The following is a 22104-nucleotide window of genomic DNA, read 5'->3' as shown; positions in this document are numbered from 1 at the left end:
AAGTGGCGATGAGTGAAACGTGACATCCAAAAAAACCTTCCCTGAGGTCATCCCTCCCCTCCCCCACTCTCCCAGTGTTCCAGGAAACCCTGAGCCTAGAGGCCCCTTTAGTTACCACAGCAACTGAATTTAGCAGCCAAAGGACAAAATATCCTGTATGGCAGCGCTGCCAATAAACATTCAATCTGAGTCATTTATGTAATATTAAGTTTTCTAAGTGGCCGCATTAAAATTTAGGAAACAAGAATAATTATTTTTAATCATTATTTTATTTGACCTGATATAGTCAAAATAATACTATTTGAGTTTGATTAAATTATAATTGATTTATAAATATATTAAACTATAATTGATTAAATTATAATCAATTTAAAAATTATTAAGATAGTTTACTTTTTTCCTACTAAGTCTTTGAAATCCAGTGTGTATCTTACATCCCCACTTAGACTCTGTTTTCTACAGCTAAAGTAACATGTCGTTCTAATCAAAACAACGAAGTTGTGTTTAGCGGGAAAATATTTTAAACGGCTTCAATTTTTAAATGAACTAAAATTAGCAATTTGGTTCCTCAGCCCCACCAGCCACATAAGTGCTCAGCAGCCCCAGGAGGCTGGAGGCTGGACCCTGAAGCCTCACAGTGACATGTGCCCACGCGAGTCTTTTCTCCATTCTTTGACTTTTATTTATTATTTGTCTCACAATGTCATTCTTCCTCTTCTTCTCTTTTTTTCCCACGCAGCTTGTGGGATCTTAGTTCTCTGACCAGGGATCGAACCCACACCTTTAGCAATGAAAGCGCAGAGTCCTAACCACTGGACTGCCAGGGAATGCCCTCACAATGTCACTCTTGGCTCTAAATCGCTGTCTTTTATTTCCCCCTCCCTCTTGCCTTAGAATAATTATTCCTTAATGTTTTGGAAGAGTAAATGGCACCTGTGAAAGTAAAAAGTAGGTCTTTTTGCCCTTCATTCACTCAGAGCAGGCTCCAATGTAATTCCAGAACACAGTTATTTTTCCAATACTTATTGAAAGAACAGATGAAATAATTGTAAAGGCCTAGGGTTATACCTGTCCCAAATAATTTGTGTAAAACCAGTGTAGTGAAACAATACTGAGGGTCAAGATTTATATGTCTGAAATCTGTAGGTATTTTCTGCTTGGTAGAACAAGAGGGAGGGTGAAGGGGAGAGAGACCTGAAACTTGTTTTCTCAGGCTAAACTCAGTCTGAGAAAAGTACCTTTAAGAAAGCTAAGCAGCTTAGAGGGAGAGAGAACACTTCTATCAATGTATATTTTTAAACGGTAACAACTGGAATTCAGCTGGATCTCAGGAATCTAAAAGTATGCTGAACATATTGAGATGAATGCTCCTTGCGCAAGTGGGACTTAATATAAGCTCTTGCTTCTCAGAAACCAGATCAGGAACTGGACTTGTTCCCTGGGTGACAGAGATCTCCAAGTTAGGCAACCCTCACTGTGGGCCACAGATAACAGTTGCTCAATACGACTGTTTGCTGATGTGTTGGGGGGATTGGCTGGGGGACTGGGGTCTTGGGTGCACTTTGGAAGCAGGCACCACGAGGTTCCAAGCTCCAGCCGTGTCTGGTGACCAGTCTCCACGGAGAATGCCAGCGGAGGAAATGTGGTCGATAAATTTCAAAATGGAATAGGTTGGGGAGGAATGCTATGAAATCCCCACCTAATGGTTTAATGGAGGTCTGCTTAGAAGAATGGGAATGAATGAATCATGACCTGAAATCTCTTAGATCCAAATGCAGGTAATCTGCCACCGTGAATCTCAACCTCCTTTTCGGGTTGCCCGGTGAGAGGATGTTTGGTAATATGCAAACTAAGCAGGAAAACAAACAGATCCCAAATCCTAAAACCAGAGAACAAAGGGCTGTCAACACATTTACCTGTCAAAGTAAAGACGGGGAAAACTACCCCTTCAACAGAACAATGTAAATGGCATTTCAAGGCACAAAAAAAGCTAGTGACTGCTTTAAAGATATCCAAAGCTAATTCTACTCTTGGCTCGTATTTGTAATATTCCTCATAAAGAACAACTTTTGCATAGAATGTTATTTGTTAATTTTCTTTAATTAGGTTAGGTGTAGATGGAGTTTATTTTGAATCTGAAAAAACCTTAGAAAATAAACTCTCAGAGTGAAGAAAGAAAAAATTTGAGAAATGCTGATTTTCCTGTCTAAACTGGGTTGCAACTAACTATTCATTATTCCAGCTGATCCTGAAGGACCTAATTCCAGATCCCAGATCCTTAGTACTTTCTTCCCTCCTCCAATATTCAAGTTAATCCATCACACACCAGTGCTAGATGAATAACCTTAAGTCAAAAATTTAATTACATCATCTCCTAATCAAGTAACTTGAACAAGTTATTGAAAAAGTCTAGATCAGTTCTGTCCAATGGAAATATAATGAGTCACACATGAAATTAAAAATTTTCCAGTAGCTACATTAAAAAAATGAAAAAATAAGAGTTGTCACTTTTAATATGATATTTTATATCATATTAAAATATTCTCATTTCAACACATATTTAATATGTGCACCTTCCTTTACTGTGCAGAAACTTTTCAGTTTGATGTATCTAATGTATTTAGTTTGTATAACTTAAATGAATTAAAATGGGACAAAATTAACAATTTTCCTCAGCTGCACTCGCCACATTTCAAGAGCTCAGCAGCCGCATATGGCAAGCGGTTACCGTATTGGACAGTGCAGATCTTGATTCCTTAGCATGATTCCAACCTATCATTCCAGTACTGTCTGGAACATAGACTATACACCCAAGAAGTGTGTTTCCTTTTACCTAAGCCAAACTGAACTATTTGTCAGTTTTCAAACAGTTTCAAACATTTCCTGCCTCACAGTTCTTACTTTGCTATTGTCTCTGACTTAAAAATCCTTTTCACCCCTGCTTGTAAAAAGCGTTTTCATCCTTCAAGGGTCAATTAAAATGCAAGATCCTCACAGCTAAAGCAAAGCCATTTGAAGATTATACATGTTATGGTACTCCATGCTGTCTTGAATTTTAGATATCTAGGTTGGAACTCCATGGGAGCATGATCTGGTTTGGGTTTTCTGGTCTGGTCCAGAATAGAATAGGGTTCCAATGCATGTTAGTTGAATCAATGAATGGTTGTATGTTGATTTTAATTTTTTATTTTTTTAAAATATAAATTTATTTATTTTTTGCTGCGTTGGGTTTTCGTTGCTGTGCGCGGGCTTTCTCTAGTTGCAGCGAGCAGGGGCTACCCTTCGTTGTGGTGCGCGGGCTTCTCACTGTGGTGGCTTCTCTTGTTGCGGAGCACGGGCTCTGGGTGTGCGGGCTTCCGTAGTTGTGGCATGTGGGCTCAGCAGTTGTGGTGCACGGGCTCTAGAGCGCAAGCTTCAGTAGTTGTGGCTCATGGGCTCTAGAGCGCAGTCTCAGTAGTTGTGGCGCACGGGCTTAGTTGCTCCATGGCATGTGGGATCTTCCCGGACCAGGGCTCGAACCCAAGTCCCCTGCATTGGCAGGCAGATTCGTAACCACTGTGCCACTAGGGAAGCCCTAATTTTTTTAAAGAAGATTAATTAATTAATTAATTATTTTTGCAACATGCAGGATCTTTGTTGCGGCATGCGGGCCCTTTCAGCTGTGGGTGCAGACTTCTTCCCCGACCAGGGATCGAATCCGGGCCCCCTGCATTGGGAGTGCGGAGTCTTACCCACTGGACCACCGGGGAAGTCCCGTTGTATGCTGAAGTTGTACAAATATGTGGAAATTGCCAGGTGATGGAAAAACTGATGAAGTCCTTTCAGTAAGAACAGCTTCAAATTTAACTGAAGCGTTGCTTCCTCTAGAAACTTTCCTGATTCCTCAGTCTGCTCCTGCGTATTTTAATTGTCTTCCTTGTCTGTCTCCCTCATTCACATTTCCCTTAAGAGTAGGGGTTTTGGACTTCCCTGGTGGCACAGTGATTAAGAATCCGCCTGCTAATGCAGGCGACACGGGTTCGAGCCCTGGTCCGGGAAGATCCCGCATGCCGTGGAACAACTAAGCCCGCGCACCACAACTACTGAGTCTGTGCTCTAGAGCCTGCGAGCCACAGCTACTGAGCCCTTGTGCCACAACTACTGAAGCCCGCGTGCCTAGAGCCCGTGCTCCGTAACAAGAGAAAGCCAGCACGCAGCAACAAAGACCCAATGAGGCCAAAAGTAAAATAAATAAATTAATTTTTTTTTAAAAAAGAAATTTTTGTTTTTGCCTAATATCACTAGTCTCCAATGCCAGGATCTGTTGTGGGCTGTGACTCACAAGGAGGGTAGCACTGGTGCACTGCAGCCAGCCCCTGAGAGCCAGTTGTGCACACTGCTTCCCAGCTCTGTGTTCAGTGATATCACGCAGGTAGCTAGACATTATCACAGTGTGGGTATTTACACCATGGAAATTGGCAAATGCTACAAATCAGATTTTTTTTCTTTTTCTTTTTCCTTCTTTCTTTCTTTCTTTTTTTTTTTTTTAAGCCCAGGATCCTAACCACTAGGCCACTAGGGAACTACCTTTTTTTTTTCTTTTTTCCTTCCCTTCCTTTTTTTTTTCTTTTTTAAAGCACTGATTTAACAGTGACTCCACTGAAAGTAAATAAGGCTTCTTAGAGAAATAGCTGATTCCATACCTGGGGCTAAGAGGTAGATAAGGCTGGAACATCTTACTGTGTCAGGAAGCACAGAAGTTTTCAAAGATCAATGTAGCCATGTCAGAAGGTCACAGGAGCCAATTTAAAAGGGACTCCTACTGGCCAAGGTTACGATAATTTGGGCATCAAAAAGAAAATACTGTCTGAGGTTAACATATTGTAAAGCTAAAAAATCCATAATGATACCAAGAGAAAAAAAAAAGGTAACATCAAGTAGTCTAAAACAAAAGTGAATAGAACGTATTTCTGCGAAATCTTATTATTCAATCATATTTTTTTAAATAAAGAAATAAATTTTATTTATTTTGGGTTGCATTGGTTCTTTGTTGCTGTACGGGCTTTCTCTAGCTGCAGCGAGTGGGGGCTACTCTTCATTGCAGTGCATGGGCTTCTCACTGCAGTGGCTTCTCTTAGTTGCAGAGCACAGGCTCTAGAGTGCAGGCTCAGTAGCTGTGGCTCACGGGCTCAGTAGTTGTGGCTCGCAGGCTCTAGAGAGCAGGCTCAGTAGTTGTGGCTCACAGGCTCAGTAGTTGTGGCTCGCAGGCTCTAGAGAGCAGGCTCAGTAGCTGTGGCTCACGGGCTCAGTAGTTGTGGCTCGCAGGCTCTAGAGAGCAGGCTCAGTAGCTGTGGCTCACGGGCTCAATAGTTGTGGCTCGCAGGCTCTAGAGTGCAGGCTCAGTAGTTGTGGCTCACGGGCTCAGTAGTTGTGGCTCACAGGCTCTAGAGAGCAGGCTCAGTAGTTGAAGCCCAGCACTGTTGTTTCTTGACTGCTCCTCCCTTGTCTCTGCATCTCTTCCCTTCCCTGATTAACAAGTGTTGAACCTGCTCTCTAGTACGCAGGAAAAGTCAAGAAACGGGGGACACAGAAAGGCTTTCATGCTCAAGGGCCCCATAGGGTCCTGCTCAGTTTCAGTCCCACAGATTAAAGGCTCAGTCTCACAAGACTGCCCCCACTTCAGCTGCCAATGGAAAGCCTGAGTTGTTACTTGTGCTTCTGACTGACTGGCTATAAATTGGAGGTTACTATCCCCCGTTTCTTGGGTTCAATCAATGTGCCAGACTGGCTCACAGAATTCAGAGAACGTTTACTTACATTTACCAGTTTATTACACAGGATATTATAAAGTATTCAGATGAAGAGTGTCACCAACAAATTGGCACTTGCCATCTACCTCTACAAGGATCAAATTATGAGCCGCTGCAGGCGCTGACTTTTAACAGCCCCCTGCAAGGAGTTCAGGGTGGAGAGCAGAAATGAGGCCCTCTGTGCTCTGGGAAAAAAACTGGCAGAACAGGTCTTCAGATAGTTAGATATTTCCAGGAGCCGATTTTATGAACCCAATTCTTGCATCTCCTCATACCTAGAAAAGCACTAAAATTCTTCATGGTGACATCTGCTCCTCGTGACTAGCAGAAACCTTCTGCCAAAAAATATGTGCTTGATTACATGTACTTACGCTTCACCAAAATCACATATATACTGATCTTCCCCCTTACCTCTTTGGAGCAGTTTCTCAGAGCTATCTGAAATGCTGTCTCCCGGGCTATAGTCCTCATTTTGCCCCAAATCAAACTTAACTCACAACTCTCACCCTGTGCATTTTTTTTTCTGTCAACAAGAGGTACATAGATAGGGCAAGGTCTGGAAAGATCCTAAGAGCAGAAACCTCTGTCTGCATGGAACTGGGATACACCACACTCTCCAAATATGGAAATGATCATCAACATGGAAACTCATCAAATCTCTTTGTTCCAGAGTTTTGTTTTGCTTTTTTTTTTTCTTGGCTGTGTTGGGTCTTCGTTGCTGCGAACGGGCTTTCTCTAGTTGTGGCGAGTGGGGGCTGCTCTTCGTTGCGGTGCACAGGCTTCTCAGTGCGGTGGCTTCTCTTGTTGCGGAGCATGGGCTCTAGGCGCACGGGCTTCAGTAGTTGCAGCTTGTGGGCTCTAGAGCACAGACTCAGTAGTTGTGGCATGCAGGCTTCAGGAGTTGCGGCATGCGGGCTCAGTAGTTGTGGCTCGTGGGCTCTAGAGCGCAGGCTCAGTAGTTGTGGCGCACGGGCTTAGTTGCTCCGCGGCATGCGGGATCTTCCCAGACCAGGGCTCGAATCCGTGTCCCCTGCATTGGCAGGCAGGTTCTTAACCACTGTGCCACAGGGGAAGTCCCTGTTCCAGAATTTTTGTAGAGTTTAACCTGTAGCTCCTCCTTGCCCCAGCCTAGAGGTCAGTGGGTAGTGCTAAAAGTGTTAACCCTCTAATTGTTTGGTCTCTCTGGTGACCAGCCCCATCTTTAGGCTATCCGGGGGCCACACCCTGAATCACTTCACTGGCATAAATTTAGGTGCGTCCCAATGGGCTCCTTATGGATAACAGACATTCCTACCAGTCAGGAAATTCCAAGGGTTTTAGGAGATTTTATGTCAGGCATGGAGACAAAGATCAAATATATTTCTTATTAAATCACCCAGCCCTAGAAAACAAATATAAATGGTTATTTAATTTTTTTAAAATTTTTATTTTCTTGCTGTATGTGCGCCTCTCACTGTTGTGGCCTCTCCCGTTGCGGAGCACAGGCTCCGGATGCGCGGGCCCAGCGGCCATGGCTCACGGGCCCAGCCGCTCCGCGGCATGTGGGATCTACCCGGACTGGGGCACGAACCTGTGTCCCCTGCATCGGCGGGGGACCACTGCGCCACCAGGGAAGCCCACAAATGGTTATTTAAAAATTTATAAGTAGTTAGGTATAGTTGAAACATAAAGGTATATGTGGAAGAAGAGTAGAAATAAGACTGACTCTCAGGCAAGGGAATATATGTGGTTTCTAAGAGCAAAGACTTTGGAGCCAGATTGCCTAGGTATAAATCTGGTCAATATCATTTACCAGCCATGTGTGTCAGCCTAGGCAAGTTATTTTCTCATTTAATAGAATGGATTCTTTGTGTCTATCAGACTCATTAGTAGATAATGCATATTAACTGGTATGGTAGTCATTTTCCTTAGGTGGCTCAGTTTAACATAGTGTTTAATAAATGTGTATTAAATAAATTATATAGTATAGATGAAAAGAATCCGAAATCTTTCTAAAAGTTAGTAATGCTAAAACTTCAATTCTGACAGCCACAGGTCCCTTTTCATTTTACAGTAGCCATAACTTCAAGGCCTTGAACTTTTTGAGATTCTAAGAAATATAACTTTAAAGACTCCTGGCCCTGATAGAATTTTTCATTCTTTCAAGAGAAGCCACCAGGGAAATGCAAATTAAAACAATGATGAGGGGCTTCCCTGGTGGCGCAGTGGTTGAGAGTCTGCCTGCCGATGCAGGGGGCGCGGGTTCGTGCCCCGGTCCGGGAGGATCCCACGTGCCGCGGAGCGGCTGGGCCCGTGAGCCATGGCCGCTGAGCCTGCGCGTCCGGAGCCTGTGCTCCGCAACGGGAGAGGCCACAGCAGTGAGAGGCCCACATACTGCAAAAAAAAAAAAAAAAAAAAAAAAAAAAACAATGATGAGAACCACTACACACCAATTAGAATGGTCAAAATCTGAAACACTGACAATACCAATTGCTGGCAAGGATGCAGTGCAATAGGAACTCTCATTCATTGCTGGTGGGAATGCAAAATGGTACAGCCACTTTGGAAGACAGTCTGGTAGTTTCTTACAAAACTAAACATACTCTTACCACATAATCCAGCAATCTCACTCCTTGGTATTTACCCAAAGAAGTTGAAACTTATGTCCGCACAAAAACTTGCACACAGATGTTTATAGCAGCTTTACTCATAATTGCCAAAACTTGGAGGCAACCAAGGTGTCCTCCAATAGGTGAATGGATAAACAAACTGTGGTACATCCAGACAATGGAATGTTATTCAACACTAGAAGGAAATGAGCTATCAAACCAGGAAAAGACATGAAGGATCTAAGGATCCTTCCCTAATGCATCCCTAATACATGTTAATAAAATAAAGAAGCCAGTCTGAAAAGGCTACATACTGTATAATTCCAACTCTACGACTTTCTGCAAAAGGCAAAACCATGGAGACAGTAAAATGATCACTGGTTGCCAGTGCCTGAGAGTGAGTGATGAGAGGAGGGCAGTGGAAATCTTCTCGATGATACTGGAATGATGGCTCCATGTCACTATCCGTTTGCCCAAATCCACAGACTGTACAAGACCAAGAATGAACCCTAATGTAAAGTCTGGATCTTGGGTGATTGTGACGTGGCAATGTACATTCATCAGTTGTAACAAGTGTACCACTCTGGTGGGAGATGTTTATAACGGGGGAGGCTATGCATTTGTGGGGGAAGAGGGTGTATGGAAAAAAATGTCTGTACCTTCCTTTTAATTTTGCTTTAAACCTCAAACTGCTCTAAAAAAAAAAAATCTTTTAAAAAAATTACCAATTCCCTATACAAGCAATTTTCTCCAATCTTGAAAGCAGAGGCTGTGCTCATTTCATTTCATATCACTTCTTCCAACACCATTTCCGTCACCCTCTCAATACTTGGCACAGTTCATTATTTAGAGTATTTTGGAGGAATTAAATAATTTCACTTTGGAGGCAGACAGTTCTGTATGGAAGAGAATGTACTGATTGGACATAAACTCAATTCTTAGTGGTAAACCACAATGCCAACTAAAAGTTTATAATCTGTCTCTTGTCAATTTCACCAACACAACTCACCTTTTAAGCCTTACCTAATCAGCCAACTAGGCTTGCTCCTTGTCAATTTTTTAATGAAATTCAATTATTAATTTCTATTGAACAATTAATTCGTAAGAATATCTTATGAAAACAACAATGAATTTTGCTGTTTAATACCATACCCCAAACTTCTTTGAACATATGCCCTTATTTAGTACTGTCTCTTCAGAAACTTCATTTCATGCTTCTAAGTCTGTTGTCAATGCGAAGTAATGTGTTTTGGATCAAGTACTTTCTTTTTTTTTCTTTTGGCCACAGCCCCCCAGCTTGCGGGATCCTAGTTTCCCGACCAGAGATTTAACCTGGGCCCACAGCAGTGAAAGCGTGGAGTCTTAACCACTGAACCACCAGGAAACTCCTTGGGTCATACTTTTTAATACTTGCAGAAATTAAATTGATTCTACCATACCATAGCATCATGTTTATTATACTTATTGCTAATAATCAATAATAAGTCAGAATATGCTCTAAACAATAGCTAGGAAGATAACTAGATCATTATAGTTGACAAAGGCAGAGCTGGAAAAAAAAGGAAGAACCAGGTTACTAAGAGGGGGAAGTGAGTGTCTATGTCTCAACTCAAACCAAGAAAAAAAAAAAAACAACCCACTACCTTATACAACAACTGCCCACAATTCAGCCCCAAACTCTCCCCAGTGCCAACAGACACCCCACCAAAGATATTAAATGGAAAGTTCCAGGAATAATTCATGAGTTTAAAACTGCATGCTGTTTTGAGTAGCATGATGAAATCTTGTGTCATCCTGCTCTGTCCCACCTGGTGAGTGACATGCTAGACTAAGTCTGGAAGATAAGCAGCACAGAGAAAAACCTCTGGGTTTATACAGAGAGCCCCTCTCCAGTGTTTTCATAACTGGTCTTCTTCCAGGGTCGGAGCCAAAAGAGACTCTCTCTCCTTGCTGAGCATCTTAATGCTCCCCTGAAACGATCACCCACCCCTGGAGCAGAAGCTCCTCTCCGACACCTCCCCCTTACTGTGCTGCCTTGGGCAGGAACACAAAGCTCCCCCTCACTCACTGTTTCTAACACCCACTTTTCTAACGCCCAGCTGAGACTACGTTCACTATTTCCTCTTATCATCAACACTAGGACGCACAGGCAAGGTGAGAGAATAATTACAGTGCAGTGTAGTTGACTGGGCAAGAGTGAAATCTGAGGCCCGCCTCCGGAACAGGAAGAGTTTAGAGTTTCCACGTTTGAACTGGTCATTTAACTTCTCTATATCTCAATTTCAGTATTTAACTGGAGGTCATTATACCCAGCTCAAAGAATTTTTGGGATAAAGAAATCAGATAATGCAAGTGGAAAGAAACCTGATAAACTCTAAAGCCCTAGCAAACAGTCATTTAGTTAGTCATTTATGCATTTTTCATCAACTGCTTATTGAATACCTACTGCGTGCTAGCTACAGTTCTAGGCACAAGCTATACGAACGTCGCTAAGACAATGTCCCTCTCCTCATAGAGCTTAAAATTTAATGTAGAAGGCCTGTGAAAGGTTAATTTTATGAGCTACCCTGGCTGGGCCACCATACCTAGATATTTGGTCAAACATTATTCTGGAAGTTTCTGTGAGGGTGTTTTGTTGTTGTTTTGTTTTGTTTTTCCCCTGCTTACAGCTTTATTGCTGTGGGCAAGGGGACAGATCGCTCAGGAGCTCTTGGTGGGATGGGTCCGCTTCCTCGGCACCATCACAGGCTTCTGGTTGCGCAGGACGTGGCTCTGCAGAGGACGGCCATGCGCAAATCCGGGCGCTACTTGTTGTTTCGGATTATGTGCCAGATGCTGGTGAGGGTGGCCCGGGCGTTCTTGTTGATGCTGGTCCGCACGTAGCAGGTGGCCAGCTTTCGCGGGCTGGATCTCTGCTTCGTGACCGCCACGACCCCTTTGCCGGCCGCCACCGGCTCCATGCCCACAGTCTTGCGGTGAATGAGCCCATTGTAGCCGAAGGAGTTGCAGGCTTTCAGGTTATTGGGCTCGGTGCCGTACATCTGCCTCTTCCTCTTGATCAAGAAGCTGGAGCTGTTCTGCACGACCATCCATTGTAGATGCGCGGACATGGTGGCATCTCCTCTCATTGCGGCGGCCGGAGATGGAAAGAGGGGGGTGTTTGGGGATGAGATGTACGTTTAAGTGATGGATTTCTAGTACAGCTGGTTGTCCTCCATAATGTGGGTAGGCCTTGTCGAATCAGCTGAAGACCTAAAAAGAACAAAGAAGGGACACCTTCCTCCCCACCCCAACCCGGTCCCCCGCAAGAAGAATTCTACCAGCAGACTGTTTCGAACTTCAGCTGCAATGCCAGCTTTCCTGGGGCTCTAGCTTGATGGCCTTTGTAGTTGAACTGCAGCACTGGCTCTTCCTCGGTCTCCAGCCTGCCAGCCCACCCTGCAGGTTTTGGACTTGCCAACTTCTATAATCACATGAACAAATCCCTCAAAAAAAATCTTTTTCTACATACAAGTATCCCCTGCTTTTTGAAAGTACGCTTTATGCCACTTCACTTTCATGAAAGATATACAAACATTAGTACCTGTTTTCACTAACCAAAAGAAATCGGGAGAGGATTTACACTTTCAGGGAAAACAGGTGAAAAGTGAAAACAGCATTAAGTAAGCATTTGTTTTGCAACGAGCCGTTATAGAGAGAGCAGCCGGCCCCAGCTTTGAGAGCGGCACTGCAAGTTCCTTCCCCAGAATCTACACTCGGCATTTCAGCGTCAAGCTGCCATAGCTTTGAACTACGACTCTGAGCATGTCTGCTTTATCTTTTTTTTTTTTTTTTTGCGGTACGGGGGCCTCTCACTGTTGTGGCCTCTCCCGTTGCGGGGCACAGGCTCCGGACGCGCAGGCTCAGTTGCCATGGCTCACGGGCCCAGCCGCTCCGCAGCACGTGGGATCTTCCCGGACCGGGCCACGAACCCGTGTCCCCTGCATCGGCAGGCGGATTCTCAACCACTGCGCCACCAGGGAAGCCTCTCTGCTTTATCTTGATTTATTTTGTGCACCCGTTAGCAAGATGTGTCCTAAGGTAATTGCCTCTTTGTTTTATGCCATTTCAGCTTAAGAAAGGTTTCATAGGAAGGCTGTACTTCCAGATAACTGGGAAAACCTGTATTTACACATTCTGTTGGTTCTGTTTCTTTGCAGAACCCTGACTAATACAGATTTTGGTACCAAGAAGTGGGGTGCTGCTATAACAAATACCTAAAAGTGTGGGTAGAGGCTGGAGGAGTTTTGAGACACACGCTAGAAAAAGCCTAGATCACCTGGAAGAAATTGTTGGTAGGAATATGAATGATAAAGGCGATTCTGGTGAAGTCTCAGAGGGAAATGAGGAACTTGTTATTGAAAATTTGGGGAAAGTTGATCCTTGTTATGAAGTACCAAAGAACTTGGTGTGATTGTGTTTTAGTGTTTTGTGGAAAGTAAACTTTGTGATAAAATAGAATATTTAGCTGAGGAGATTTCTAAGCAAACTGATAAAGGTATGATTTCCCCTTGCTGCTTATAGTAATGTGAGAGGAGATAAATAAATCGAAGGAGGAATTGTTAGGCAAAAAGGAACCAGAAATTGAGGATTTGGAAAATTCTCAGCCTATCCATATGGCAAAAAGCAAGAAAGCTTGCTCTGGAGAGGACACCATGGGTATAGCTGGAAAATCATTTGATAAAGGGATTAGGAGTGAAATTCCTGGGTTTAATCAGCCATCTCAGCAGAATCTAGCAATAGAGTTGGTGTTACACCAGCAGAAACACTGCCAGACTAGACTAAAAGGTGAAGAGATAAGACAAATTGAAGGAAGGCTATCAGACTTCTGAGATTCTACAGGATAGGGCAATAGATCTAGCAACATGTGTTATCCTTTAAGGGAAGAATGACCCTGGTTCATGATGATATCATGGGAATGAGACCAGAGAGCTCCCACTCCCACCAAAGACCCAGAGCACACGGGCCATCAAGGCAAGGCTCTCTCCTCCTCAGTTTCAGTGCGTCAGGCCAGTGGCCAGGGCTGAGGGGGCATCAGGACCACCTCAGTGGGCCTGGAGGTCAGAGCACTGAGCCAATGAGAATTATTTTTGAGACTTAAAATTTAAGGGAATATTGATTTCATGGATAAGACAACAAAAGCACAGGCAACAAAACCAAAAATAAACAAATGAGACTACATCAAACTTAAAAAGTTTTGCTCAGCAAAGGACACAATAAGAGAGTGAAAAGGCAACCGATGGAATGGGAGAAAATATTTGCAAATCGTGCGTCTGGTAAGGGGTTAATATCCAGATTACATAAAGAACTCATCAACAAAATAATCAAATAAAGTGATTAGAAAATGGGCAAAGGACACGAACAGACATTTCTTCAAAGAAGATACAAAAATGGCCAACAAGCATATGAAAAGATGCTAAACATCATTAATCATCAGAGGAATGCAAATTAAAACCACAATGAGATGTCTCTCTTCACACTCATTAAGATGAAAAAAAAAAGAAAGAAAAGCTACCATCAAAAAAAAGAAAGAAAACCAGAAAATAACAAGTATTGGTGAGGATGTGGAGAAATTGGAACTATTGTGCACCATTGGTGGAATCATAAAACAGTGCAACTGCTATGGAAAACAGTATGTCAGTTTCTCAAAAAATTAAAAACTTCTAGGTACTGAAAGCAAGGGCTCAAAGAGGTATCTACACACCCATGTTCACAGCAGCACTATTCACAATAGCCAAAGGTGAAGCAACCCAAGTGTCTATCAGTGGATGCATGGATAAATGAACTGTGGTGTATACATACAGTGGAATAGTATTCGGTCTTAAAAAAGGAGGAAATCTTGTCACATCCTACAACAGGATGAACCTTGAGGGTATTATGCTAACTGAACTAAATTAGTCAAAAAACACACTGTATGATTCCACTTAAATGAGGTGTCTAAAGTCGTCAAACTCATAGAAACAGAAAGTTGCATGGTGGTTGCCTATAGCTGGTGAGAGGAAGAAAAGGGGACCTGTGGCTTAATGGGTACAGAGTTTTAGGTTTTTGTTTGCGTTTTTGTTTAATTTTATTGACTTATAGTTGACTAACAACGGTGTGTTAGTTTCAGGTGCAGAGTTTCAGTTTTGCAAGATGAAAACGTTCTGGAGATCTGTTTCACAACAATATGAATATACTTAACATTACTGAACTGTACAATTAAAAGTGGTTAGGATGGTAAATTTTATGTTATGTGTTTGTTACCATGATAGGAAACACAAGGGAAAACAACCTAATGGAATTTACCTTGCCAAGTTTTGGACTTGTTTGGGACTCTTCACCCCTTCCTTCTTTCCGATTTCTCCCATTTTGGAATGGGACTGTCTATCCTATGTCTGTCCTACCACTGCATTTTGGAAGCACATAACCTGTCTGCTTTCAGAGGTTCACAGCTGGAGAGGAATTTTACCTCAGGCTGAATCGTACCTCGAGTCTCACTTACACCTGATTTGGATGACATTCAGATGAGACTTTGTAGTTGGAATGGGTACTGGAATGGGTTAAGCCTTTGGGGGCTGTTAGGGTAGAGGTAGTTGTACTTTACATGTGAGAAGCACATGAATTTGGGGGGGCCAGAGGGTGGGGTGTTACAGACTGAACTGTGTCCTCCTAAAATTCACATGTTGAACGCCTAACCTCCAGTACCTTAGAATGTGACTGTCTTTGGAGACAGGGCCTTTGAGGAAGTGATTAAGTTTAAGCGAAGTCATAAGAACGTGACGTAATCCAATGTGACTAGTGTTCTTATAAGAAGAGAAAGAGACACCAGGGGTGTGCACACAGAGCACAGGCCTCTTAAGGACACAGCAAGGAGGCAGCCACCTGCACAGAGACAGGTCTCAGGAGAAACCAGCCCTGATCTTGGTCTTCCAGCCTCCAGACCTGTGAGAACATAAATTTCTGCTATTTAAGCCACCCAGGGACTTCCTGGAGGTCCAGGAAGTGGTTAAGACCCCACACTCCCAAAGCAGGGGGCACAGGTTCGATCCCTAGTCGGGGAACCAAGATCCCCGCATGCTGCTGTGTGAAGTGGCCAAAAAAAAAAAAAAAAATAGCCACCCAGTCTGTGGTATTTTGTTATGGTAGCCCTAGCAGACTACTACAACAGACAACAAACAAACAAATACAAATACATAATGTCAAGTAACGATAAGGGAGCACCTGGAAAAATATATGAGCAAGGTACGGTAACAGAGAGTTGGGGAGGAGGGTTATTTAAGGCAGGGCGCTGAGGGTAGATCTCAGTAGAGATGACATTTGAACAGAAACCTGAATGACGTGAAGGAGCAATTCTTGGGAGCATTTGTGAGAAGACTGTTCTAGACGGAAGGCATTTCAAACACGAAGACACCAAGTGAAGGACGTGCTCTTGGCCTGGTGCAGGAGTGTGGTGAACCAGGGGCAGAGAGGATGAAAAAACTGTTGGAGAGATAAGTAGGAGTCCGGTCATGCAGGGGCATGGTAAGTGATGGCTTGGGTCCTGGATTGTATTTTAAATGTGACAGGAAGCCAGGAAGCTACAAAGCCATTTTAGGTTTTGGGGTGAAGGAGTAACCTTAGTTGATTTATGTTTTTTAAAATGTATTTGCTGGGCTTCCCCGGTGGCGCAGTGGTCGGGAGTCCGCCTGCTGAGGCAGGGGGCGCGGGTTCGTGCCCCGGTCCGGGAAGATCCCACGTGCCGCGGAGCGGCTGGGCCCGTGAGCCGTGGCCGCTGAGCCTGCGCGTCCGGAGCCTGTGCTCCGCAACGGGAGAGGCCACAGCGGTGAGAGGCCCGCGTGCCGCAAAAACAACAACAACAACAAAAACGTATTTGCTGTTGAATGGAGAAGAGGAGAGCAAGAGTGGAAACAGAGACCAACTAGGGGGCCCGTGGTCCAGGTGAGAAATGATGAGGGCGTGGACGACGGTGGTAGTAGTGGCAGTAGTGAGTCGTTGTATTTGAAATATATTTTCGAGATACAACCAACAGCAGTCACTACTGGATGTTGGGCGTGAGGGAAAAAAAAAAAAGGAGTCAAGAATGATCCTAAGGGTTTTGGCCTGGGTAACTGGAGTTGCCATTTACTTCAGTCAGGAAAACAGAGAGAGGAGGGGTCAAATCAAGAGTTTTGTTTTAGACATGTGAAGTCTGAGATATTGTTAGGATACTCACTAATAACAGTGCACTAATAATAGAACACTCTCCTTGTTTTCCCAGGATTCTGGCAATATACAAATACAAAAGATATGGTTCGTGCCTTTACGGTCTCACGGAAGGGGGTGGAGAGTGACACATAAACCAATTTTTTTAAATTAATAGGTTTTATCTGGGGGGAGCAGTTTCATGTTTACAGAAAAATTGCTTAGAAAGTACCCATATACTTCCTCACCTTCCGTATTATTAACATCTTGCATTAGTATGTATGTACCTTTGTGACAACTGATGAACATTCATTGACATACCTTAGTCACCCGAAGTCCATAGTTTACATTAGGGTTCACTCTTGGTCTCGAACATTTTACATACTTGGACCAGTCACCCATCATTACAGTATCATACGGAAGAGTTCCACTGCCCTAAAAAACCTCCAGCGGTTCAACCCCCACCCACCATCCCTGGCAACTAGCGATCATTTTACTCTCTACACAGTTTCGCCTTTTGCAGAAGGTCATATAGTTGGAATCATACAGTATGTCGCCTTTTCAGACTGGCTACTTTCACTTGCTAATGTGCATTTTAGGGTCCTCCATGCCTTTTCGTGGCTTGACAGCTCATTTCTTTTTAGTGCTGAATCGTGTTCCATCGTCCAGGTCCACCATATTTTATCTCTTCACCCACTGAAGGACATCTCGGTTGCTTCCAAGTTTTGGCAGCTATGAACAAAGCTGTTGTAAATACTCACGTGCAGGTTTCTGTGTAGACGCAGCTTTTCAACTCATTTGGATAAATACCAAGGAATGTGATTACTGGATTGTAAACAAGTATTTAAAATGTCAATTTCTATACAAGGGCCAACAGGGAACACAGACTGTTGCTTGCAGGAAGCAAAGAGCTTTCTTTGAGTTCCTTAAGTTTACCCGAGCAATGCTCTGAAACTATAAATGTCCTTCCCTCTCCGTATGACTGTTAGTCTGACACTATCGCCAGGATGCCCCTGCCTGGCTCATTTACAGGAAGGCAGCCACTGAAGAGCGATAACTGAAGTGCCCACGCTGACTCACATCCACCTTTTCAAAAAACCATAAGCAAGTGCCAACCTATTGATGACAGAGGAAGCAAAGCCACTTTTCAGTACATTTCATAATTAAATGTCTATGTTCTTTAAGCAGTGGTCTTCCCTAACTTTGGTGAGCCCAACTCCGCCGAAGAAAATCCATCAAGTTCTAGACGAAGAAAAAAGCTACTGAATCTCTAGGGTGGTGTTTATTCATATGGGGTTCTAAGATGGACCAGGCAGGTATACAAACCCCCTAAAAGTAAATGCAAATATTGTACTTCAGTGTACTTTTCTGAGGGGTAGGGGGACCATAAGCTCTTATCACAGTCCCCAAAAAAGCGCAAGATCAGAGAACAGCCAAAGGAGCTGCCAAACCTTGGGTGTGTACGAAGGGGGAGGAGAAGAATCTGACCTCCCCTGGGTCATCAGATGAACTATGTAGTGTGGAGGCCGAGGGCATTGTCTGCTTTCTCAGTGGTTCACCGCCCACTCTTAGAGAAGGTCTGGGCTCTAATTCCCTCCTAGCAGGGGGGAGGGCACGAGTCCAAAGTCCTCCAAGAGTGCGGGGATAATGCTCCCTAGTACTAAGGTACTTTAGCAAGAAGTAAAACCAATCCTCAGAACGGGGTGTAGCCTGAACAGGCTAAAAATCTTCACCTTTACGCATACACTTGGTCACGGTAATATTTTAGCATCGCCTTTAGCAACTCAAAGAGGAAGAGCTGTGAAACAGGAAAGGCAGAGGTCTCTCGAGCTAAACTTTGAATGGTGAGATCTCCTCATTAAAACTGTCCACACTACATGCAGACGACAGATTTTGTCCAGTGCCAAGCAGGTGCCACACAGGGTTCTGGCCACTGTACTTGTCTATGTCTATGTGCCGTTCTATGTCTCCCACATATGCTTCCTTTACAAGCGCCATGTGGTCTTTCTGTGTAGTGAAAAATCGGCTTCCCTAAGTTACACAACTTTCTTACCGATAATTGAGGCCATTCGGACTGCTTGTTTCCAGCCTCAAATTCAATCAGGCAGTCACAGAAATATTTGGATGAGGCGGGCCCAGAAACCCAAGAATCTCTTCTGGTCTGTGTCTACCCTGTAGGTTAGCCCCGCCTGCCCGCGTTTTTTTTAGGAGGCTGCTACGTAAGAGAGTGCAGACGTGCTTCATAGACCGTAGACCGTCAGCCAGATCTCCGTGGCGACCAGTTCCATCACTCAAAGCTGAGCAAAGTCTCCCCACCCTTTATTCTTCTGCTTCTCCCCTCCTCCAACGGAATTTATTTCGTGCTAATGCTACCCAGGGATGCAGGCAGTATCTTTATCTCCCCTGTTCTCCTGTTTTTCCTCATCCTCTTTGGCTCTCCTTCTCCATTGGACATGAATCTGCACAATCGCATGGCATAAAGCCCTGAGTACTTCTTCCATGGTGGGATGCAGATTTATTGAATGAATGTGTAATTATTTAAAAAATATGTGCAACGAGTGTTTACTTTGATGGCCTGACCCTATAATCCTATAACTGTTTAAGTGTTCAAATGGGGGGGAAGTTACTTTGATTACAATCACAGTCTAAATTCTTTAAATATTAAGTTCCAGGTGGACTTTTTAATCCAACTTAATTCCAATTACACGTAAATGACTGTTTTAAGCTACTTGTAAATAAACAAGTTTATACATGTTTTTACAAAATTAAGAGGAACAAGATAATCCATTAAATTTCATACTCTTGACAAGTGGCCCTTTAAGAGCTTTGAGTCTTAGCTTGATATTCTCAGGCCAGCTCCCTCTCGAAACTGATAATAAGCAGAAACAGATCAACATACTGATAGCAAGAATGAGGAAGAAAGACAAATGGCCTGAAAAGCCCACAATGGGATATAGATCTGGGTTAATTCATTTATGCATTTGTTTACCTCTGCTATGTTGCCAGGCCCAGTTTTAGATACTGGGGATATTGTGGTGGTAAAAGAGGGCCATTCCTGCTCCCGTGGAGCTTAAATTCAAGTGGATTGGGGTTATGCACACGTTTTTACTTTCTTTAAAAATTTTATTTATTTTCTGTATTTATTTTTCACTGCGTTGGGTCTTCGTTGCTGCACGTGAGCTTTCTCTAGTTGCCATGAGCCGGCGGGTGGGGGGGGGCTACTCTTCGTTGTGGTGCGCGAGTTTCTCATTGCAGTGGCTTCTCTTGTTGTGGAGCACGGGCTCTGGGTGCACGGGCTTCAGTAGTTGTGGTGCGCGGGCTCAGTAGTTGTGGCTCGCGGGCTCAGTAGTTGTGGCTTGCGGGCTCTAGAGCGCAGGCTCAGTAGTTGTGGCTCACGGGCTTCGTTTCTCCGTGGCATGTGGGATCTTCCCGGACCAGGGCTCGAACCTGTGTCCCCTGCATTGGCAGGCGGATTCTTAACCACAGAGCCACCAGGGAAGTCCAGTTTTTACTTTTCATTTCTATTAAAAAATTTTTTTGGGGGGGTGGGTTCCCTGGCAGTCTAGTGGTTAGGATTCAGTGCTTTCACTGCTGTGAGCTGGGTTCAATCCCTGGTTGGGAAACTGAAATCTCACAAGCTGTGCAGCCAAAGATTCATTTAAAGCAAGTGTTGCTAAGAGCATGGATTCTGGAGCCAGGCATCCTGGGTTTCAATCCTAGCTCTGACACTTGCCTTGTGTGATCTGGGGAAGGTCATTTAGCCTCACTGTGCTTCTATTTCCTCACCTGTAAAATGAAGGTAATAATAGAGTCTACTTCATAAGATTCATTATGAGAATTAAATCATTTAATATGAGTAAAGTACTTAGAATAGTGCCAGTATATATTGTCACGTAAGTGTTTGTCAAAGTAAAAAAAAAAAACCAAATGTATCTATTTAATTTCATAGCAGAATACATATGCTCAGAGATACAGAAGCTACTGCAGGTCATGAATTAAAGCCTAGATCCCCATTTTTTCAAAGAACCTAAAGACTTTCCAAAGATTCTCCAATTACATGGGAGAAGTTCAAACACAAATCATCACAGAACTAGTCTCCTCTATAGCAGTAGTAAGAGGTTCTTGATAAACTGAAGGTGTTTTTATTACGTGCCTGGTTCTTATCAGGTTACATCATTTACAATTCACAGCAATAGTTTAAATTTATTATTATCATCCTCATTTGCCATGAGAAATCTATAAGTAATTTGCTCAAGGACCCACGATTTAGGGCAGAACTAGCTGTCTGACTGTACTATAGTATATTCCTGTAGATTAAGAGACAGATACAGCCAATGTAGGTTCAGAAAAAACTATCTAGGACAGCCAGTGTTTTCCTGTTCTCACCCCCTACCCTTTTCCTCCTAGAAATGGGGCCTGTTCTTCCTCCCTTCTTAATCAGCTGATCATAAACAGGAAGCATAGCTGGGTGCAGTAAGTCTGTGGCTGAGGACAAGTGGCTGTAGACAGACATCCTCCCAGGTGGAGCCTACCTGAGGGAAGAAACACTCCTGCCACTGTCAGGATTGTCTTTGTCAATAAGAAACACCAAAAGGAAAAAAAAAAAAAAAGAGGGGCATCCTTCAGGAATAATGGATTTGGAGAACCCAGTGCCTGCTTTTGTACCACCCATAAACTAAGAACATTTTTACATTTTTGGAAAAAAATAAGAACTATATTTCGTTGACTTGTAAAAACTATATAAAATTCAAATTTCAGTGTCCATAGGTAAAGTTTTACTGTACACAGCCATACTCATTCATTTATACAAGGGCAGAGCTGAGTAGTTATGACAGAGACTCCATGGCCTGCAAAGCCTAAGATATTTAGTATCCAATGCTTTACAGTAAAGTTTGCCAACTTCCGAGTTAGGCAGTTGATGAATCAAGTGGAATAGGGCCATAAATTTGTAAAAACCCATAGTATAGGGTTATACTAGGCCCAGGTCAGGGGAAAGAATGGGATGGGGCAGTGCAGCAGGAGGAGAGGGTGAAGAGAGAGAGAATGGAATACATCTGGGTGGGATACAGACATCCTGAGAAGTAAAAAAGCTCTGAGGACTTCCTGTTAGAGAATGCAACAAAGTGGGCTCACCAAGATGGAGATGCAAAAGACCAGAGACTAAGCAATAGGAAATTCTCCAAATTTCTCTCACACCACGTAATAGGGACTGGGAAAAACACTTACCAAGGTTGAGTGTGACCTCCCAAACTGGTTCCCTAGGTTCACTCAGGGCTGATAGGCTCACCTGTTCTTTTTACTTATCTATATAGAAACACATTATAGATATTATTGGGCTGGCAAAAAAACTTTGTTCCGGATTTTTCATAAGAGCTTATGGAAAAACCGGAACAAACGTTTTGGCCAACGCAGTATCACACCTAAATCCCTAAGCAGCTACTTTGAACATAGCACTGCCCTCCAAATATTTTTTCCATTTTATCGAGATATAAGTGACATACTGCCCTGTATACATTTAAGGTGTACGG

At 43.4% G+C, this 22104-nt stretch overlaps 1 long non-coding RNA gene and 1 pseudogene across 2 annotated transcripts in view; both read right to left on the bottom strand.

The window, feature by feature from the left end:
- Nucleotides 1–3473: 3473 nt before the first annotated feature.
- LOC136792246 (uncharacterized) overlaps nt 3474–22104 on the bottom strand; it is a 50374-nt gene continuing 31743 nt past the window's right edge. The window contains exon 3 of one of the 2 annotated variants that reach the window (XR_010835752.1): nt 3474–3574. This is a non-coding gene — a long non-coding RNA (uncharacterized lncRNA). Of the gene's footprint in view, nt 3575–20083; nt 20363–22104 lie in introns of those variants that run through there. The other variant, XR_010835751.1, reaches the window with a different exon arrangement.
- Nucleotides 11078–11544, bottom strand: LOC131767368 (large ribosomal subunit protein eL28 pseudogene; annotated as a pseudogene).

Source organism: Kogia breviceps, chromosome 12 (assembly GCF_026419965.1).
Source record: "Kogia breviceps isolate mKogBre1 chromosome 12, mKogBre1 haplotype 1, whole genome shotgun sequence".
Taxonomy (NCBI): domain Eukaryota; kingdom Metazoa; phylum Chordata; class Mammalia; order Artiodactyla; family Physeteridae; genus Kogia; species Kogia breviceps.
This window is presented reverse-complemented; position numbering and strand designations above follow the sequence as displayed.